The following is a 22974-nucleotide window of genomic DNA, read 5'->3' as shown; positions in this document are numbered from 1 at the left end:
CACCTCTCCTCCTCCTTCTCTCCAACGAAAACAACCTCAAGTCCCTCAGCCTTTCCTCGTAAGACCTTCCCTCCATACCAGGCAACATCCTAGTAAATCTCCTCTGCACCTTTTCCAAAGCTTCCACATCCTTCCTATAATGCGGTGACCAGAACTGCACGCAATACTCCAGGTGCGGTCTCACCAGAGTTTTGTACAGCTGCAGCATGACCTCGTGGCTCCGAAACTCGATCCCCCTACTAATAAAAGCTAACACACCATATGCCTTCTTAACAGCCCTATTAACCTGGGCAGCAACTTTCAGGGATTTATGTACCTGGACACCAAGATCTCTCTGTTCATCTACACTACCAAGAATCTTCCCATTAGCCCAATACTCTTCATTCCTGTTACTCCTTCCAAAGTGAATCACCTCACACTTTTCCACATTAAACTCCATTTGCCATCTCTCAGCCCAGCTCTGCAGCCTATCTATGTCCCTCTGTACCCTACAACATCCTTCGGCACTATCCACAACTCCACCAACCTTCGTGTCATTCGCAAATTTACTAACCCACCCTTCTACACCCTCTTCCAGGTCATTTATAAAAATGACAAACAGCAGTGGCCCCAAAACAGATCCTTGCGGTACACCGCTAGTAACTAAACTCCAGGATGAACATTTGCCATCAACCACCACCCTCTGTCTTCTTTCAGCTAGCCTATTTCTGATCCAAAGCTCTAAATCACCTTCAACCCCATACTTCCGTATTTTCTGCAATAGCCTACTGTGGGGAACCTTATCAAACGCCTTACTGAAATCCATATACACCACATCCACTGCTTTAACCTCATCCACCTGTTTGGTCACCTTCTCGAAAAACTCAATAAGGTTTGTGAGGCACGACCTACCCTTCACAAAACCGTGCTGACTATCGCTAATGAACCTATTCTTTTCAAGATGATTATAAATCCTGTCTCATAACCTTTTCCAACATTTTACCCACAACCGAAGTAAAGCTCACAGGTCTATAATTACCAGGGCTGTCTCTACTCCCCTTCTTGAATAAGGGGACAACATTTTCTCTCCTCCAGTCTTCCGGCACTATTCCTGTCGACAATGACGACATAAAAATCAAGGACAAAGGCTCTGCAATCTCCTCCCTGGCTTCCCAGAGAATCCTAGGATAAATCCCATCTGGCCCAGGGGACTTATCTATTTTCACACTTTCCAAAATTGCTAACACCTCCTCCTTGTGAACCTCAATCCCATCTAGCCTAGTAGTCTGAATGTCAGTATTCTCCTCGACAACATTTTCTTTCTCTACTGTAAATACTGACAAAAAATATTCATTTAACGCTTCCCCTATCTCCTCCGATTCCACACACAACTTCCCACTACTATCCTTGATTGGCCCTAATCTAACTCTAGTCATTCTTTTATTCCTGATATACCTATAGAAAGCCTTAGGGTTTTCCTTGATCCTATCCGCCAATGACTTCTCGTGTCCTCTCCTTGCTCTTCTTAGCTCTCCCTTTAGATCCTTCCTGGCTAGCTTGTAACTCTCAAGCGCCCTAACTGAGTCTTCACGTCTCATCCTAACATAAGCCTTCTTCTTCCTCTTGACAAGCGCTTCAACTTCTTTAGTCAACCACGGCTCCCTCGCTCGACAACTTCCTCCCTGCCTGACAGGTACATACTTATCAAGGACACACAGTACCTGCTCCTTGAATAAGCTCCACATTTCGATTGTGCCCATCCCCTGCAGTTTCCTTCCCTATCCTACGCATCCCAAATCTTGCCTAATCGCATCATAATTTCCTTTCCCCCAGCTATAATTCTTGCCCTGCGGTATATACCTGTCCCTGCCCATCGCTAAGGTAAACCTAACCGAATTTTGATTACTATCGCCAAAGTGCTCACCTACATCTAAATCTAACACCTGGCCGGGTTCATTACCCAGTACCAAATCCAATGTGGCATCGCCCCTGGTTGGCCTGTCTACATACTGTGTCAGAAAACCCTCTTGCACACACTGGACAAAAACTGACCCATCTAAAGTACTCGAACTATAGTATTTCCAGCCAATATTTGGAAAGTTAAAGTCCCCCATAACAACTACCCTGTTACTCTCGCCCCTGTCGAGAATCATCTTCGCTATCCTTTCCTCTACATCTCTGGAACTATTCGGAGGTGGTAGGAATGCGGAATTAGTGTAGGATTAGTATAAATGGGTGGTTGATGGTCGGCACAGACTCGGTGGGCCGAAGGGCCTGTTTCAGTGCTGTATCTCTAAACTAAACTGACTACAGCACTGTCATCTGCACTTCACTGATGCATTCAGCACTCAGGCGTCCCAATTAGGCAGCAGCCAACCCAACTCCCAACACCTTGGGAGTGTTTGATGGGACATTGCAGAGGGAGCTTTGCTCTGTATCTACCTGTGTTTATTTTCTTACACCTCACGAATTTGCATGTCATCCTTGTGCAGGGGCCATGCTAATCTTCTCTGTATCGTTCCAATTTTAGTATATGTGGTGTACCTGCCCTGGGAGTGTTTGATACTGACACTGTTCTATTTCACACTTTGGGGACAAAGTTCACAACAAGGTAATTTAAGAAACTTCACTTTAATGAATAAATGCCAATTAAAATTTGGATTATTACTGCTGCTTATCAACATTATATGTCAAAACATGTAAGATGCACCATAGTGGGGCCAGCACCTCTCCCTTGTATTTCATCATCCTCTCACTGGAAAGCAGTATTACATTGTTCCAGTGAACATCAACGCAAGCTCGAGGAACAGCATCTCATCTACCGATTAGGCACACTACAGCCTGCCAGACTGAACATTGAGTTCAATAATTTCAGAGCATGACAGCCCCCCACTTTACTTTCATTTTTAGTCATTTTTAGTTATTTTTTCTTTCTTTTTTTTTACATTCCTTTTTACATTTTTTACAATCTTTTTTTGCATTTATTTCATTTCATCTTAGTTTGTTCAGTTTGCTTACCCACTGTTTTTTTCAGGTTGTTTTTCTTCAGGTTTGCACTTGCTGCTGTTCAATATTCAGTATATTCACACCTAATCCGTACTAATGCTTTGTCTTTCAACGCACCATTAACATATTGTTTGCCTTTGCTCCGTGACCTTTTGGTCAGCTATGTGGCCTGGTCCAATCTGCACCTTCTCCTTTGTTATCTCTTGCCCAACCCCCACCTCACTTGTTTATAATCTGTGACTTTTCTAATATTTGTCTGTTCCGAAGAAGGGTCACTGACCCGAAACGTTAACTCTGCTTCTCTTTCCACAGATGCTGCCAGACCTGCTGAGTGAATCCAGCATTTCTTGTTTTTGTTTCAGATTTCCAGCATCCGCAGTATTTTGCTTTTATTACATTGAGCTTGTCAGGAAGCCTTGACTGACACTGTCATGGAGACAGGGCATGTCATCATGCTTTTTATCGCCTGTTCTGTTACTAAATTTCCATCAGTCCCTATCTTTATTATCAGTAGCGAGCCCCTTGTTTGTTAAAATCCCAGTACCTTAGAGATAGATTCTTTGAGCATCTGACAGCAGTTTTGTCATGGTTCTGTACCCATTGAGAAGCAGAGTCATGACCCCTTTTACCTTAGGGCCTCTACAGGCCACAGAAGGATGTGCAGCCTGAGTGCAGCAGTGGGAGAAGGGCTACAGAGTGGGTGCGTCCAATAAATTCTTCACACAAGCATACAACAACAACTTTCATTTATATAGCACCTTTAATGTAGTAAAATGTTCCAAGGCACTTTCCAAGAATATTAAACAAAGAAGATTTGATACCGAGCCACCTACGGAGATATTAAGACAGATAACCAAAAACATGGTCAAAGAGGTAAGTTTAAAGGAGTGTCTTAAAGAAGGAAACAGAGGTCGAGAGGCAGAGAGGGGTAGGGAGGGAATTCCAGAGCTTAGGGCCCAGGCAGCCGAAGGCCTGGCCACCAATGAAAATTGGGGATACAAAAGAGGCTAGAATTGGAGAAGCACAGAGATCTGGGCTGATTTTCCAGAGTAAGATCTATGACAAGAGCTTACACTTCAGAAGCAAACTGATTTTGCATGTAGTGAGCTCTCTCTGTGTTAGCGTTTTAAAGATGATCTTCCAAGAGTAGGGTCAGGGCGTCTTCATAAGATAGGAGGGAAAACCACAAGCCTCCTCCTGAGGTGCCCAGCATCACAGATGCCAATCTTGAACTAATTTGATTCACTCTACTTGATAGCAAGAAATGGCTGAAGGCACTGGATACAGCAAAGAATATGGGCCCTGACAACATCCTGGCAGTAGTACTGAAGACTAATACTCCAGAACTAGCCGCGTCCCGAGCGAAGGTGTTAATATACGCTACAACACTGGCATCTACCCAACAATGTGGAAAATTGCCCAGGTATGTCCTGTCCACAAAATTCAGGACAATTCCAATCTAGCCAATAACCACCCATCAGTCTACTCTCAGTCATCAGCAAAGTGATGGAAGGTGTCATCAACAGTGCTATCAAGTGGTACTTACTCAGCAATAACCTGCTCACTGACACATAGTTTGGGTTCTGCCAGGTCCACCTGGCTCTAGACCTCATTACAGCCTTGGTCCAAACATGGACAAAAGAGCTGAATTCAAGAGGTGAGGTGTGAGTGACTGCTCTTGCCATAAAGGCAGCTTTTGACAGAGTGAGGCATCAAGGAGCCCTAGCAAAACTGGAGTCAATGGGAATCAGGGGGAAAACTCTCCACTGGTTGGAGTCATACCTAGTAAAAAGGAAAATGGTTGTGGTTGGTGGAAGCCAAACATCTCAGTCCCAGGACATCACTGCAGGAGTTCCTCAGGGTAGTGTCCTATCCCCAACCATCTTCAGCTTCATCAATGACCTTCCTTCAATCATAAGGTCAGAAGTGGGTGTGTTTGCTGATAATTGCACAACGTTCGGCACCATTCGCGACTCGTCAGATACTGAAGCAGTTCGTGCCTATATGCAGCAAGACATGGACAACATTCAGGCTTGAACTGATATGTGGCCAGTAACCTTTGTGCCACACAAATGCCAGGCAATGACCATCTCTAACAAGAGAGAATCTAACCATCTCCCCTTGACATTTGTTAGACTCTTAAACAAGGGATCTCACTTCCCTTTAAGGTCCTGACCCCGTATTGAGTATCAATAACACAAAACCAGCTTTGGATACAATTTCCACTTTATGTGTAAAATCTTTATTAACTCACTAAACAATAGTACAATACTAGTTCCAAAGAAGGGTCACTGACCCGAAACGTTAACTCTGCTTTTCTCTCCACAGATGCTGCCAGACCTGCTTGTTTTTTTGTTTTTATTTCAGATTTCCAGCATCCACAGTATTTTGCTTTTATTTTAGTACATACTTAAAACACCAGTTGCTTAGTTAGACGTCTCTACATGAGCTTGTTCCTGGGTGGTCAGGTCTGTTGAACGAATTCTTCCACACCGCTTCCTGTGACTGACAAGTCACACTTCCCGGCTGCCTTGTGAGCTGTGACTTTGTATCCCTTTTTGACTGTGGCCCCTTGACACATAAGGTAATGTTTTGAATTGGGTCATCTGATTGGGTTTCAGTGCCTTATCAATTCCACCCTGGCTGTGCAAGACCACCAGTATGTGGTCATATCCTGCTCTCAGCCGAGGGGGAGAGGGGACTTAGGTGAATACCAGCGATGGATGTGATACCTGCATCTTGGTAAGGCAAGAAGGAAAGCATTTACACCCTTTCTGAGAGGCCATTGTCTGAGAGTTGTTGTAGACAGTGTCTGAAGTTGTCTTAGTCTGGGGTTGCTACCTTAATGGCATGTCCTGACACGTGTGTGTGCGCGTGTGTGTGTGTGTGTGTGTGAGTGTGGACTAGTAATCCAGAAACCCACACTAATGCTCTGGGGACATGGGTTCAAATCCCACCATGGCAGGTGGTGACATGTGAATTCAATTAATAAATCTGGAATTAAAAAGCTAGTCTAATGGTGACTATGAAACTATTGTCGATTGTTGGAAAGACCCATCTGGTTCACTGATGCCCTTTAGGGAAGGAAATCTCCCGTCCTTACCTAGTCTGGTCTGCATGTGACTCCAGATCCACAGAAAGGTGGTTGACTCTTAAATGTCCATTGAAATGGCCTAACAAACCACTCAATTCAAAGGCAATTAGGGATGGGTAATAAATGCTGGCCGAGACAGTGACACCCATGTCCTATGAACGAATACAAAAAAAGTACTGTCTTTATTTTTTAAAAGTCCCATATGAACCCCAGTGATCATGTCTTTGGTCAGAGTTCTTCCCCCTTCATCCCGATGTCCTTTGCCTCCATGTTCTGTGCACCCGGTGAGCTCCACATGCTGGTCCACACCACAACTGGTTCCATTTTACTTATGAATAGAAATACAAGAGATAGCCAAATGCCTTACGCATTCCATGGCATTATCATTGCCAGATCTTCCACCATCTATATCCTGGGGGTTACCATTGGCCAGAAACTGAACTGGACCAGCCACAAAATACTGTGGCTATAAGAGCACGTCAGGGGCTAAGAATCCTGAGGCGAGTATCTCACCTCCTGACTCCCCAAAGCCTGTCCACCATCGACTAAGACGCAAGTCAGGAGTGTGATGTAATACTCTCCATTTGCCTGGATAAGCGCAGTTCCAATAACATTCAAGAAGCTCAACCCCATCCAGAACAAAGCAGCCGATTGATTGGCACCCCATCTACAAACATTCACTCCCTCACCACTGGTGCAAAGTGGCAGCAGTGTGTACCATCTACAAGATGCACTGCAGCAACTCACCAAGGCTCCTTTGACAGCACCTTCTAAACCCATGACATCTACCACCTAGAAGAACAAGGGCAGCAGATGTATGGGAACACCACCACCTGCAAGTTTCCCTCCAAGCCACACACCATCCTGACTTGGAACTATATCGCCGTTCCTTCACTGTCGCTGGGTCAAAATCCTGGAACTCCCTTCCTAACAGCACAGTGGGTGTACCTACCCCACATGGTCTGTTTCAAGAAGGCAGCTCACCACCACCTTCTCAAGGGCAATTAGGGATCAGCAACAAATGCTGGCCTTGCTAGTGATGCTCACATCCTATGAAAGAATAAAAAAATAGAATTTTATGTTTCTTTTTTAATCAGAGATCAGATGATGGCTGCTGATTGAGAGATCAAAATGGCTTCCTTCAGCCAAGACAGAGCAGCTAGCTGATTTCAGTTGCTGATGGCAAAGGTGAATGGAAAGTATTTCCTTGTAACGTGAATAAGGGATTTGCTACTGTTGGTAATGAGTGTCCCGAAGCCAGGTACAGTACAGTACAGTCCACAAAGGTGCCTCAACAAAGTGGACAGTAACCAGGAACAGTAACCAATCTGGCTTTTCTCCCCAGGGAGAAGTGGCCTGAAAAGGTCACTTTCAGAGTCGGCAACTTTGGACAGAATGGGACCAGTGACCTCAGAACAAGGGAGCTGGCTGCCTCTAAATCTACAGAGTGCCAACAGTAATGTCTCACTGAGTCTCGGGAGGTGGTGGTGGTGGTGGGAAGCGGAGGGTCAAGGCCATCCCTCTTTCATCTTCAATTAATTATTTAGAATTGCTCATATTTACAAAAACTCCTTGTCTCAAGTACAAGGGCTCCAATCATTCACCCCATCCTTTACCTTCTCATTGGGGCGGAGAAACTTTGACTGGTTGTGTTTTGATATTGGCACTCATTTGGAGCAAACTTCCTGCAACAACCGAGGGACTTTATTGCAGATTATTTTTCGATTTCAGTTATGAACTGGCAGGTAATACATGAAGAAAGCAGAGTCTTCTTGTCTCTTTATCTGGAAGATTATCAGATTTATTGAAACTCCAACTCCTTTTCTGCCGGAGGCCCTCATCAAACAGTCCTTTAAAATAAAAATAGACTGACTGCTTCACTTTGAGTTATATTGTTTCATCATTTAATTTGTTAACCACACCTTTGATTTTTGAATGACTGCTTTTAAGTATGGGATTAAGCAATAATGCAGATATTTGAATCTCTGCCACTTACCCCTGGGCTTTATTCAGCCATGGCACCTGATATTTAAGCATTTCTGTTCCATCAATTTCAAAGGCATTATCTTTCAACTTCAGATCAAGCTGATTATTTCAACAAGCTATATGACTGAAGTTGGAATAATATTCTGCAATTAAGAATTGCAATTGTTTTAATTTGACTGTTTTCCTCTTTGCAAATCCTATGCCAGTTAAACATAGTTAGATATTTGCCAATCTCACCACCAAACCTGATTCATCTACCTTTTAACCATCCAACAGTCATCCTCAGGCTCCGTGTCTCTCCACCATCCAAGCACTGAGTGTGTTTGTGCCCATCTCAGTGACTATTCCTCGTGGATGTAGCATGGAACTGAGGGCACTTCCAAATGAATGATATTTGTTTCATGAATTGTTTGGGTGATGGGACTAAATGCTCATGGAAGCAATTCATCAAATGAGACATTTTCCTATTTCTACGACCAGGTGAGCAATGTGTCTAGGGGTCTTTCAGCCTTCACCTGGTCTTATTATAACAGGATTTAATTTTAAACACACTGTGTTTTGAGTTCACCCTTGATGAATCCTTGTTCACTGCTTTCCAATTATAATTCAAAGAAATGAGCATAAACAGGCTTTCTTAGATTTAAAGAAGAAAAGTGAAATTTATTAAAACTTAAACTCTAATACGGTTAACACCTATGGATATATGACACACCCACACTAGCATGCACACGTGATACACACATGCAAATAGGGACAGAAAAGAATGGAAGAAAAATAAAGTAGAGAGCTTTGAAGCAATATCTAAAGAGTTTCTTGTTTACTGTACTTCGAGCTCACTGTAGTCCTTTTGTAAGTTGTCTTGCTTTTCATTGGGGCCCAGTATACTTATTAAACCTTGTTCACTGTAGGAGACTTTTCTCTCTTAGGTTCATGTGTCTTCAATGAGCCAGCATGTAGAAAGTCCTGCAAGAGAAGGGGCAGTACTGGACCTAATCCTAGGGAATGAAGCTGGACAAGTGGTAGAAGTGTCAATGGGGGAGCATTTTGGGGATAGTGATCATAAGTCTGTGAGATTTAAGGTAGTTATGGAAAAGGACAAAGATGGACCGTAAATAAAGGGGGGAAGGCCGATTTCAATATGATAAAACAGGATCTGGCCAAAGTGGACTGGGAGCAGCTACTTGGAGGAAAGACTACATCAGACCAGTGGGAGTCATTCAAAAAGGAAATAGTGAGAGTTCAGGACCAACATGTTCCCGTAAAGGTAAAGGGTAGGACCAACAAGTCCAGGGAACCCTGGATGTCAAGGGATATTGAGAATTGGATAAGGAAACAAAAGGAGGCTTATGGCAGATTCAGAGTGCTGAAAACAGCTGAGGCACTAGAGGAGTATAGCAAGTGTAGGGGGGTACTTAAAAAAGTAATTAGGAGAGTGAAGAGGGGGCATGAAAAAACACTGGCGGGCAAGATAAAGGAAACTCCCAAGGCTTTTTATAAGTATATTAAGGGCAAGAGGATAACCAGGGAAAGAGTGGGGCCCATTAGGGACCAAAGTGGCAATCTGTGTGTGGAGCTGGAAGACGTAGGTGAGGTTTTAAATGATTACTTTTCATCTGTATTCACAATGGAGAAGGACAATGTAGGTGTAGAGATCAGGGAGGGGTTTGTGATATACATGAACAAATTAGCATTGAAAGGGAGGAGGTATTAACGATTTTAGCAGGCTTAAAAGTGGATAAATCTCCAGTCCCAGATGAGATGTATCCCAGGCTGTTATGTGAGGCAAGGGAGGAGATAGCAATGGTTCTGACACAAATTTTCAAATCCTCTCTGGCTACAGGAGAGGTGCCAGAGGACTGGAGGGCAGCGAATGTGGTACCATTATTCAAGAAGTGTAGCAGGGATAAATCAGGTAATTACAGGCCAGTGAGTCTAACGTCAGTGGTTGGGAAACAATTGGAAAACATTCTGAGGGACAGGATTCATTTCCACTTGGAGAGGCAGGGATTAATCAAGGATAGTCAGCATGGCTTTGTCAGGGGGAGATCGTGTCGAACAAACATGATTGAATTTTACGAGGAGGTGACTAGGTGTGTAGTTGTGAGTAAAGCCGTTGCTATAGTCAACATGGACTTCAGTAAGGCTTTTGATAAGGCCCCAAATGGGAGATTGATTAAGAAGGTAAGGGCCCATGGGATCCAGGGCAATTTGGCAAATTGGATCCAAAATTGGCTTAGTGGCAGGAGGCAGAGGGTGATGGTCGAGAGTTGTTTTTGCGAGTGGAAGCCTGTGACCAGTGGGGTACCACAGGGATCGGTGGTGGGACCCTTACTGTTTGTAGTGTACATTAATGATTTAGACATGAATATAGGAGGAATAATCAGTAAGTTCACAGATGACACAAAAATTGGTGGTGTCGTAAATAGTGAGGAGAAAAGCCTTAGTTTACAGGATGATATAGATGGCCTGGTAAGATGGGCGGAGCAGTGGCAAATGGAATTTAATCCTGAGAAGTGTGAGATGATGCATTTTGGGAGGACTAACAAGGCAAGGGAATATACAATGGATGGTAGGACCCTCGGAAGTACAGAGGGTCAGAGGGACCTTGGGGTACTTGTCCATAGATCACTGAAGGCAGCCGCACAGGTAGATCAGGTGGTTAGGAAGGCATATGGGATACTTGCCTTTATTAGCCAAGGCAAAGAATATAAGAGCAGGGAGGTTATGATGGAGCTGTATAAAACGCTAGTTAGGTCACAGTTGGAGTATTGTGTACAGTTCTGGGCGCCACACTATAGGAAGGATGTGATTGCACTGGAGAGGGTGCAGTGGAGATTCACCAGGATGTTGCCTGGGCTGGAGCATTTCAGTTATGAAGAGAGACTGAAAAGGCTGGGGTTGTTTTCCTTAGATCAGAGAAGGCTGAGGGGGGACCTGATTGAGGTATACAAGATTATGAGGGGCATTGATAGGTTAGATAGGAAGAAACTTTTTCCCTTCATGGAGGTGTCAATAACCAGGAGGCATAAAGTTAAGGTAAGGGGCAGGAGGTTTAGAGGGGATTTGAGGGAAAATGTTTTCACTCAGAGGGTGGTTGGAATCTGGTACACACATCCTGAAAGGGTGGTAGAGGCAGGAACCCTCACAACATTTACGAAATATTTAGATGAGCACTTGAAATGCCATAGCATACACGGTCAAAGGGCCAAGTGCTGGAAAATGGGATTAGAATAGATAGGTGCTTGATGGCCGGCACAGACACGATGGGCCAAAGGGCCTATTTCTGTGCTGTATAACTCTATGACTTTATGACTCTATGGATCCCATCAGCAAAAGCAGCTCTCAGACACTTCAGCAATTCTTGGACGTATCCACCAAGACTGACATTATTCATCCCTTTTATGCTAAACATTTATAAATCACTGGTTAGGCCTCAGTTGGAGTATTGTGTGTGATTCTGGGCATCATGCTTTAGGGAGGATTGGAGAGGGTGCAGAGGAGATTTACTGGAATGGTACCAGGGATAATGGATTTCAGTTACCTGGACAGACTAGAAAACCTGAGGCTGTTCTCCTTACAGAAGAGGTTAAAGTGTAATTTAATGGAGGTGTTCAAAATTATGAGGCGTTTTGATAGAGGAGCTAGGGAGAAACCGTTTTCACTGACAGGAAGGTTGGTATCCAGAGGACACAGACTTAAGATAATTGGTAAAAGAACCAGTGGAAAGGAAGGAGAATTATTTTGCACAGCAAGTTGTTACAATCTGGAATGCACTTTCTGAGACTGTCTGAAAGGGTGGTGGAAGCAGATTCAATAATAATTTTCAAAATAGAATTGGATAAGTACACGAAGAGGAAAAAATTGCAGGGCTATGGGGAAAGATCCAGGGAGTGGGATTAATTGGATAACTCTTGCAAAGAGCCTGTACAGGCATGATGGAGTGAATGGCCACCTTTCATGCTGTAGAATTCTATGATAGTTGCTATCACTGATTTCACATTAACATCCAAGACTAATTTCACTCCCTAAGTGTCAAAATCACCATTTCCTGGTGAAGCCCTTAAGCTCCCCTCCAAAGACCAAATCTTGTGCTTCAGTCCTCACGTCCCACTTCAATATATTGTACATCTACCTGCAAGCTATAACTGCAATTTAAGCCACAAAAAGCCCACATCCCACTTCACCTTCAGTCTAATTCTTCCATCTTCAGCTAGCATGACGGCTATAGGTAGGACTGTGTTCACTGTGCCAGCTTTTCTCAGGCTTCAGTCTTTTAGACATTGTCTGTCAGCTTCTGACAGGTTTCTATGTTGGTGATTTAGCAACAGTAAATACAGTGAGGGGCTGAATGGTCTACACCTATTTCTAGAAAATGGGTGAAAGAAAGAATTTGACAAGCACTTTTCTTGTCTCCAAAGTAATCCTTTTTTTTAAACAACAAAAAACAACAGTCTCAATGGAAATTTCCTTCTTTGCAGCTGGCAGATGCTCGAATTGGGCTTCCCTCCCTACTATGCTTCACGACGAGGTCAACATAAGTAAGCCTCTCCCTCCCAGCATGTTCCGGAGTGCCTCCAGTGGAAACAGTGAGGAGCTGGCTAATCTTTGGAAGTCAAAGTGCTGGAGAGCAGAAGCTTTGGAGGCACAATGGCCCGGACTCAGAGCAAGTGCTGGATCCAAAGATAATTGACCAAAAACTCATCCTCCCGTAGCATGTCCAGTGTTCCCCTTCACCTCAAGGAGATTTGATCAATAGTCAAGTCACTTTCTGCAGTTGTTCCTTCACAAAAACCTCTGATTCAGACAGGCATGTTTGCCAGTAGCAATTCGATTGTGCCTACGATTCACAGTCAGAGTTGAGCCTCACATTATGTCAAATCCCACAATAATTCTGGCATCAGAATCAACAACTTTCATTGTGGAATCCTGTGAGCCCGTTCTGCCTCTCTAATTCCTCAAATTGCTGTTTTGATAGTTTGACATTTTTGATAAATTGCAAACTGCATTTTGCATTTCTACTGCCTTCATGTCCTCTCAGAACATTTTGGAACAAGTCCAGTGACAGTCATCCTAAACCTGAGGGCAAGAATTATTTTTAGCATTCACTAGACACACCTGGATCAGAGCAAGTTTATTCAAGGCACTGTCAGTGCACCCAGCCCTTTGAAGATAGGATGGTTTGGACATTAATATAGTGATGTGAAAACATCTCTCTCTCCTTCCCTCTCTTTCCCTTTCTCACTCTCTCCCTTCCTTCCTCCCTCTATCCCTCTCTTTCTCTCTGCCTCTCATCCTCTATCTTTCTCTCCCACTCTCTCTCTCCCCCTCTCTTGATCCCTCACTCTCTTTCTCTCTCCCTGTCCGTCTCTCCCTCTCTCTGTCTCACCCTCTCTTTCTCCCTCTGTCTCTCCTTCTCCCTCTCTCGCTTTCTCTCAGAGCGGTTGTGTAAGGACATCGGGTGAACATAGGATTCATCTCTGACTTGATGCCCCTAGTGTTGTGTATTTCACTGAGTAAAACTAATATATGGAGTCACAGCAAGCAACCATTATTGAACTAACTTTATTTAAACCTCCCCAACAGGGAGGGCAGTATAACAAAATGATCAACTATTACAATATAGTACACTCCCTCCCCACTTAAAAAAACTACTTATACGTTAAAATGTAAAATGGTACATGTGCATAATTTCCTAGAATATAATAACAATACCTGAATTTAAGAGGTTGGGTTGCATGCTTGTCTGGAGGGAGGAGAAAGGACAAGACAGCAATAGTGGTCAGGGATTCTATAGTTAGGGGAACAGACAGGCGCTTCTGTGGTCGCAGACGTGATTCCAGGATGTTATGTTGCCTCCCTGGTGCAAGGGTCAAGGATATCATTGAGTGGCTTCAGGGCATTCGGGAGGGTGAGGGTGCACAGCCAGAGGTTGTGGTCCATAATAGTACAACGATATAGGAAGAAAGATGGATGAGGTCCTGCAGGCTGAGTTTAGGGAGTTAGGAAAGAGATTAGTAAGTACACCTCAAAGGTAGTAATCTCCGCATTACTCCCAAGGCCAGATGCTAGTGAGTATAGAAATAGGAAAATACACCAGATGAATGCATGGGCAGAGGGATGGTGCAGGAGGGAGGGCTTCAGATTTCTGGGTCATTGGGACCAGTTCTGGGGAAGGTGGGACCTATACAAGCCAGATGGTCTGCACCTGGTCAGGACTGGGACTAATATCCTTACAGGAAGGTTTGATAGTGCTGTTGGCAGTGGTTTAAACTAGCTTGGCAGGGGGATGGGAACCTGAGCGCGTCTTAGATAGGACAATTTCAGGGCAGGGAACAGGTGGCAGAAAATTAACGAGTGACTCTGAAAGACAGAAGAAGCAAAGGTTAAAAAGTATGCCGCACAGGAATTTGGCAGTGTTAAAGGGTATTTATTTAAATGCAAGGAGTATAGTAAATAAAGCCAATGAGCTGAGGACACAGATAGACACATTGCAACATGATATCATTGTTATAATGGAAACTTGGCTTAAAGAGGGGCAAGAATGGCAGCTCAACATCCCTGGATATAAAGTTTTCAGGCAGGATAGAGAGGGGGATAAAAAAGGAGGGGTGTAGCATTATTAGTTAAGGAATCAGTAACAGCTTTGAGCAGGGATGATATGCTAAATGAATCATCAAATGTGGCCATAAGGGTGGAGCTCAGAAGTAAAAAACGGGCAGCCACACTACTAAGAGCGAGAGGGAGATAGAAAAACAAATATGTAGGCAAATTTCTGAGTGCAAAAACTATAGGGAATTAATAGTTGGGGATTTCAACTACCCCAATATCAACTGGGATATAAACAGTGTGAAGGGCACAGAGGGGACAAAATTCTTGAAATGCATTCAAGAGAACTTTTTTAGCCAGCACATAACAAGCCCAATGAGTGGGGGCACAATTCTAGATTTAGTCTTCAGGAATGAAGCTGGGCAAGTGGATGACGTAACTGTGGGTGACCATTTTGGGGATAGTGACCATAATTAGTTTTAGTACAATCATGGAAAAGGACAAAGATAAAACAGGAGTAAAAGTTCTAAATTGGGGAAGGCAAATTTTACGAAACTGAAATTTGACCTGGCGGAAGTGGACTGGATACAGCTATTTGAAGGAAAATCAGTGGCAAAACAGTGGGAGACATTCAAAAGTGAGATACTACAGGCACAGTGTAGGCATGTCCCCACTAAGATAAAGGGTGGTACTACCAAATTGAGAGCCCCGAGTTATCTAGAAGCTTACAGGGTAAGTTAAAGCAGAAAAAAAACCTTATGACGATCACAAAAATCTTAATACTTTTAGAAAGCTTAGAGGAGTATAGAAAGTACAGGGGTGAACTAAAAAAGGAAATTAGAAAAGCAAAGAGAGAACATGAAAAATTATAGGCAGATAAAATCAAGGAAAACCCAAAGATGTTTTATCAGTACACTAAGAGCAAGAGGATAACTGAGGAAAGGGTAGGACCTTTCAGAGATTTACAAGGAACTTATGCATGGATGCAAAAGATGTAGACAGGGTTCTTAATGAGTTTTTTGTCTCTGTCTTCATGAAGGAGAGGATTGGTGCAGACATTGTAGTTAAACATATGTACGAACATATTAGGAGCAGGAGTAGGCCACTCAACCCCTCGAGCCTGCTCCACCATTCAACAGGATCGTGGCTGAACTGATTACTCCACACAGTGGCGCAGTGGTTAGCACCGCAGCCTCACAGCTCCAGGGACCCGGGTTCGATTCCGGGTACTGCCTGTGTGGAGTTTGCAAGTTCTCCCTGTGTTTGCGTGGGTTTCCTCCGGGTGCTCCGGTTTCCTCCCACAAGCCAAAAGACTTGCAGGTTGATAGGTAAATTGGCCATTATAAATTGTCACTAGTATAGGTAGGTGGTAGGGAAATATAGGGACAGGTGGGGATGTTTGGTAGGAATATGGGATTAGTGTAGGATTAGTATAAATGGGTGGTTGATGTTCGGCACAGACTCGGTGGGCCGAAGGGCCTGTTTCAGTGCTGTATCTCTAATCTAATCTAATTTCTACCTACCCCGATAACCTTCCACCTCCTTGCTTATCAAGAATCTATCTACCTCTGCCTTAAAAATATTCAAAGACCCTGCTTCCACCACCTTTTGACGAAGCAAATTCCAAAGAAGGCAGCTCACCACCACCTTCTCAAGGGCAATGAGGGATGGGCAATAAATGCTGGCCTGGCCAGTGACACACAGATCCCATGAATGAATAAAAAAAAACTCACGATCTGCTGAGAGAAAAAACTTCTCCTCATTTCTGTCTTAAATGGGTGACCCCTTATTTTTAAACAGTGACCCCGAGTTCTAGATTCTCCCACAAGGGGAAACATCCTTTCAACATCCACTATGTCAAGACGCCTCAGGATCTTATATGTTTCAATCAAGTCACCTTTTAGTCTTCTAAATTCCAGCGGATACAAGCCTAACCTGTCCAATCTTTCCTCATAAGACAGCGCGCCCATTCCAAGTATTAGTCTAGTAAACCTTCTCTGAACTGCTTCAAATGCATTTCCATCCTTCCTAAATAAGGAGACCAGTACTGTACACAGTACTCCAGATGTGGTCTCACCTATGCCTTGTATAGTTGAAGCATATTTATTTCTTTTATTTAGCAGATTAACTTAACAGTTGCTGTTAGGGTTGGAGAAGGTGAGTTTTAGACCAGCTTTAAACAGGGTTCACTCAGGCTCTGCTTGCAGCTGCACCTTGTTAATTAGAGAAGTGGCTTAAACCAGTTTTCAGGGGGCTAGAGTCAGTCAGTATAAAAGTGAGCCATCTTACAGTGCTGACTTTGTTTGCACTAGAGTGCTGACTTGGGTTGCATTAGAGTGCTACAGTGGAAGTTTGGTAACTGAGGAAGTTCAGTGAGGAGGGAGCGAGGAGCTCCTTTTATTTCCTACCTGTCCTCAGAGTGAGGGGAGCTGAGAGCTTCCAAAGAGCACAGCTGACTGGGAAGAGACTCGGAGGGTGGAGTTCCGGACCGGTAAGTATAGAAAAGAACCCCTGGTAAAAAAGCTGAAAGTGACATCACAGGTAAGCTGTGACCTGATTGGCTGGTAGGGAATTTTTTTTTACTAGAAAATAAACAATTGATAAAAATTGATTAAAACACTAATTAACTAATTTCTGTTTTAAATGTGTGACCCCTTATTTTTAAACAGCATTTTTAATAAGTAAAGTAACTAAACCAGAGGGAGGAGATTACTGTATTTAGTTAGCATTTAATATTTATAGTAAGAATCTAGCTCCAGGGACCATATAGTTAATTATAACAATTTAGGAAGGATTTAAAAGTATTTATTTATTTGAAATTAATTAACTAATTAGTGCTAGAAATGTCAGTTAGAGGGGTGAAGTGCTTCACCTGTGAGATGTGGGAAGTCCGTGACGCTTCCAGCGTTCCGGACGACTACATTTGCAGGAAGTGTACCCAGTTGCAGCTCCTCACAGACCGCATGGATCGGTTGGAGCGGCAACTGGATGCACTTAGGAGCATGCAGGTGGCAGAAAGCATTAAAGACAGGAGTTTTAGAGAGGTGGTTACACCCAAGGTGCAGGCAGATAGATGGGTGACCGCTAGAAGGGGCAGGCAGTCAGTGCAGGAATCCCCTGTGGCTATCCCCCTCTCTAACAAGTATACTGTTTTGGATACTGTTGGGGGGGATGGCCTATCAGGGGAAAACAGCAGCAGCCAGAGCAGTGGCACCACGGCTGGCACTGTTGTTCAGCAGGGAGGGACAAAGCACAGAAGAGCAATAGTTATAGGGGACTCTATAGTCAGAGGCACAGATAGGCACTTCTGTGGACGTGAAAGAGACTCCAGGATGGTATGTTGCCTCCCTGGTGCCAGGGTCAAGGATGTCTCTGAACGGTCAGGGGGCATTCTGAAGGGGGAGGGTGAACAGCCAGAGGTTGTGGTACACATCGGTACCAATGACATAGTCAGGAAGAATGACGAGGTCCTGCAGGGGGAGTTTCGGGAGTTAGGTAGAAAGTTAAAAGACAGGACCTCTAGGGTTGTAATCTCGGGATTACTCCCTGTGCCACATGCCAGTGAGGCTAGAAATAGGAAGATAGTGCAGCTAAACATGTGGCTGAACAGCTGGTGTAGGAGGGAGGGTTTCAGATATCTGGATCATTGGGATCTCTTCAGGGACAGGTGGGACCTGTACAAGAAGGACGGGTTGCATCTAAACTGGAGGGGCACAAATATCCTGGCTGCGAGGTTTGCTAGCGTCACTCGGGTGGGTTTAAACTAGTGTGGCAGGGGGGTGGAAACCAGTGCAGTAGGACAGCGGGTGAAATAAATGAGGGGGAACTAGTAAATAAGGCCAGTAAGACTGAGAGGAAGAGCAGGCAGGGAGATGTTGCGGAGCACAGTGGGACTGGGTGCAGCTCAGGAATAGGAAGGGTGCAGTCACAATGTTGGGGATTTTCTGCAGGCCTCCCAACAGCCAGCGGGAGGTAGAGGAGCAGATATGTAGAGAGATTTTGGAAAGATGTAAAGGTAACAGGGTTGTAGTGGTGGGTGATTTTAACTTCCCCAATATTGACTGGGACTCACTTAGTGCCAGGGGCTTGGATGGGGCAGAATTTGTAAGGAGCATCCAGGAGGGCTTCTTGAAACAATATGTAGATAGTCCAACTAGGGATGGAGCCTTATTGGACCTGGTATTGGGGAATGAGCCCAGCCAGGTGGTCGAAGTTTCAGTCGGGGAGCATTTCGGGAACACTGACCATAATTCCATAAGGTTTAAGGTACTTGTGTATAAGGAGAAGAGTAGTCCTCGGCTGAAGGTTGGGGGAAGGCTAATTATAATAATATTAGGCAGGAACTGAAGAATTTAGATTGGGGGCGGCTGTTTGAGGGTAAATCAACATCTGACATGTGGGAGTCTTTCAAATGTCAGTTGATTAGAATCCAGGACCAGCATGTTCCTGTGAGGAAGAAGGATAAGTTTGGCAAGTTTCGGGAACCTTGGATAACGCGGGATATTGTGAGCCGAGTCAAAAAGTAAAAGGAAGCATTTGTAAGGGCTGGAAGGTGAGGAACAGACGAATCCCTTGAGGAATATAAAGACAGTAGAAAGGAACTTAAGCAAGGAGTCAGGAGGGCTAAAAGGGGTCATGAAAAGTCATTGGCAAACAGGATTAAGGAAAATCCCAAGCCTTTTTATACGTATATAAAGAGCAAGAGGGTAACTAGGGAAAGGGTTGGCCCACTCAAGGACAGAGAAGGGAATCTATGTGTGGAGCCAGAGGAAATGGGCAAGGTACCAAATGAGTATTTTGCATCAGTATTCACCAAAAGAAGGACTTGGTGGATGATGAGCCGAGGGAAGAGAGTGTAGATAGTCTCAGTCATCTCATTATCAAAAAGGAGGAGGTGTTGGGTGTCTTGCAAAGCATTAAAGTAGATAAGTCCCCAGGGCCTGATGGGATCTACCCCAGAATACTGAGGGAGACAAGGGAAGAGATTGCTGGGGCCTTGACAGAAATCTTTGCATCCTCATTGGCTACAGGTGAAGTCCCAGAGGACTGGAGAATAGCCAATGTTGTTCCTTTGTTTATGAAGGGTAGCAAGGATAATTCAGGAAATTATCGGCCGGTGAGCCTTACGTCAGTGGTAGGGAAATTATTAGAGAGGATTCTTCGGGACAGTATGTACTCCCATTTGGAAACAAACAAACTTATTAGCGAGAGGCAGCATGGTTTTGTGAAGGGGAGGTCGTGTCTCACTAATTTGCTTGAGTTTTTTGAGGAAGTGACAAAGATGATTGATGAAGGAAGGGCAGTGGATGGTATCTATATGGATATCAGTAAAGCCTTTGACAAGGTCCCTCATGGCAGACTGGTACAAAAGGTGAAGTCATAAGGGATCAGAGGTGAGCTGGCAAGATGGATACAGAACTGGCTCAGTCATAGAAGACAGAGGGTAGCAGTGGAAGGGTGCTTTTCTGAATGGAGGGATGTTACTAGTGGTGTTCCGCAGGGATCAGTGCTGGGACCTTTGCTGTTTGCAGTATATATAAATGATTTGGAGGAAAATGTAGCTTGTCTGATTAGTAAGTTTGCGGACGACACAAAGGTTGGTGGAGTTGCGGATAGTGATGAGGATTGTCAAAGGATACAGCAGGATATCGATCGGTTGGAGACTTGGGCGGAGAAATGGCAGATGGAGTTTAATCTGGACAATTTTGAGGTAATGCATTTTGGAAGGTCTAAAGCAGGGGGGAAGTATACAGTAAATGGCAGAACCCTTAGGAGTATTGACAGGCAGAGAGATCTGGGCGTACAGGTCCACAGGTCACTGAAAGTGGCAACGCAGGTGGATAAGGTAGTCAAGAATGCATACGGCATGCTTGCCTTCATCGGTCGGGGCATAGAGTATAAAAATTGGCAAGTCATGTTGCAGCCAATCAGAACTTTAGTTAGGCCACACTTAGAATATTGCGTGCAATTCTGGTCGCCACACTACCAGAAGGACGTGGAGGCTTTGGAGAGGGTACAGAAGAGGTTTACCAGGATGTTGCCTGTCTGGAGGACATTAGCTATGAGGAGAGGTTGGATAAACTTGGATTGCTTTCACTGGAACGACGGAGGTGGAAGGGCGACATGATAAAGGTTTACAAAGTTATGAGCAGCATGGACAGAGTGGATAGTCAGAAGCTTTTTCCCAGGGTGGAAGAGTCAGTTACTAGGGGGCATAGGTTTAAGGTGAGAGGGGCAAAGTTTAGAGGGGATGTGCGAGGCAAGTTCTTTACACAGAGGGTGGTGAGTGCCTTGAAGTTGCTGCCGGGGGAGGTGGTGGAAGCAAGTACGATAGCGACGTTTAAGAGGCATCTTGACAAATACATGAATAGGATGGGAATAGAGGGATACGGTCCCCGGAAGTGCAGAAGGTTTTAGTTTAGGCAGGCATCAAGATCTGCGCAGGCTTGGAGGGCCGAATGGCCTGTTCCTGTGCTGTACTGTTCTTTGTTCTTTTTTTCATAACCTCCCTACTTTTGTATTCAATTCCCCTTGTGATCAACGATAACATTTTATTAGCTTTCCTAATTACATGCTATAACTAACCATCCATACTCATCCAAACTAACCTTTTGTGATTCATGCACTCGGACACCCAGATCCCTCTACATCTCAGAACTCTGCAATCTCTCACCATTTAGATAATATGCTTTTTTATTCTTCCTGCCAAAATGGACAATTTCACACTTTCCCACATTATACTCCATTTGCCAGGTCTTTGCCCACTCACTTAACCTATCTATATCCCTTTGTAGCCCCCTTATGTCCTCTTCACAGGTTACTTTCCTGCCTATCTTTGTGTCATCAGCAAATTTAGCAACTATACCTTCGGTCCCTTCATCTAAGTCATTTATATAAATTGTAAAAAGCTGAGGCCCCAGCACAGATGCCTGTGGCACACCACTTGTTTCATCTTGCCAACCAGAAAATGACCCATTTATGCCTACTCTCTGTTTCTTGTTATCTCGCCAATCTTCCATCTTTGCCAATATGTGACCCCCTACACCATGAGCTTTTATTTTCTGCAATAACCTTTGATGTGGCATCTTATCAAATTACTTCTGGAAATCAAAGTACAATACATCCACTGGTTCCCCTTTATCCACAGCACATGTAACTCCCTCAAAGAACTCCAATACATTGGTTAAACATGATTTCCCTTTCACAAAACCATGTTGACTCTGCCTGATTACCTTGAATTTTTCTCAATGCCCTGCTATAACTTCTTTAATAATAGCTTCTAACATTTTCACTAATACAGATGCTAAGCTAACTGGCCTGCAGTTTCCTGCTTTCTGTCTCTCTCCCTTTTTGAATAAAGGGGTTACATTCGCTGTCTTCCAATCTAACAAAACCTTCCCTGAATCTAGCAAATTTTGGAAAATTAAAACTAACTCATCAACTATCTCAATAGTCACTTCTTTTAAATAAAAATAAAATTTTAATAAAATTTTAAGACCCGAGGATGAAATACACCAGGACCCGGTGACTTGTCAGCCCGCAGCTCCAACAATTTGTTCAGTACCACTACCCTGGTGATTATAATTTTCTTGAGTTCCTCCCTCCCTTCCGTTTCCTGACTGACAGCTAATTTGGGGATGTTACTTGTATCCTCTATAGTGAAGATCGATGCAAAATATCTGTTCATTTCATCTGCCGTCTCCTTATTATCCATTATTAATACCCCAGACTCACTTTCTATAGGACCAACGCTCACTTTGTTAACTCTTTGCTTTTTAAAATATCTATAGAAACTCTTACTATCTGTCTTTATATTTCCAGATAGCTTTCTCTCATACTCTAATTTTGCCTTCCTTCTCAATCTTTTAGTCATTCTTTGTTGTTTTTTATATTCTGTCCAATCTTCTGACCTGCCTCCCATCTTTGTGCAATTATAGGCTTTTTCTTTAAGTTTGACACTATCTTTAACTGTTTTAGTTAACCACGGATGGCGGGTCCCACCCTTGGAATTTTTCTTTCTCATTGAAATGCATCTATTCTGTGTATTCTGAAATATCCCCTTAAATGTCTTCCACTACAACTCGATTTGCCTATCCCTTAACCTGTTTTGTCAATTCACTTTAGCAAGCTCTGCTTTCATGCCCTCACAATTGCCCTCATTTAAGTTTAAAATATTCGTCTTGGGCCCACTCTTCTCTCCCTTAAACTGAATGTAAAATTCAATCATATTATGATTGCTGCTACCTCGGGGCGCCTTAACTATGAGGTGATTAACTAATCCTATCTTGTTGCACAATAGCAGGTCTAGTATAGCCTGCTCTTTGGTCGGCTCCAGAATGTACTGTTCCAAGAAATTATCCCAA

At 43.8% G+C, this 22974-nt stretch overlaps 1 pseudogene; it reads right to left on the bottom strand.

Annotated features, from left to right (window-relative positions):
* Positions 1–2426: 2426 nt before the first annotated feature.
* On the bottom strand, positions 2427–2523 carry LOC137378554 (U6 spliceosomal RNA; annotated as a pseudogene).
* Positions 2524–22974: the final 20451 nt, after the last annotated feature.

Source organism: Heterodontus francisci, chromosome 16 (genome assembly GCF_036365525.1).
Source record: "Heterodontus francisci isolate sHetFra1 chromosome 16, sHetFra1.hap1, whole genome shotgun sequence".
NCBI lineage: Eukaryota > Metazoa > Chordata > Chondrichthyes > Heterodontiformes > Heterodontidae > Heterodontus > Heterodontus francisci.
This window is presented reverse-complemented; position numbering and strand designations above follow the sequence as displayed.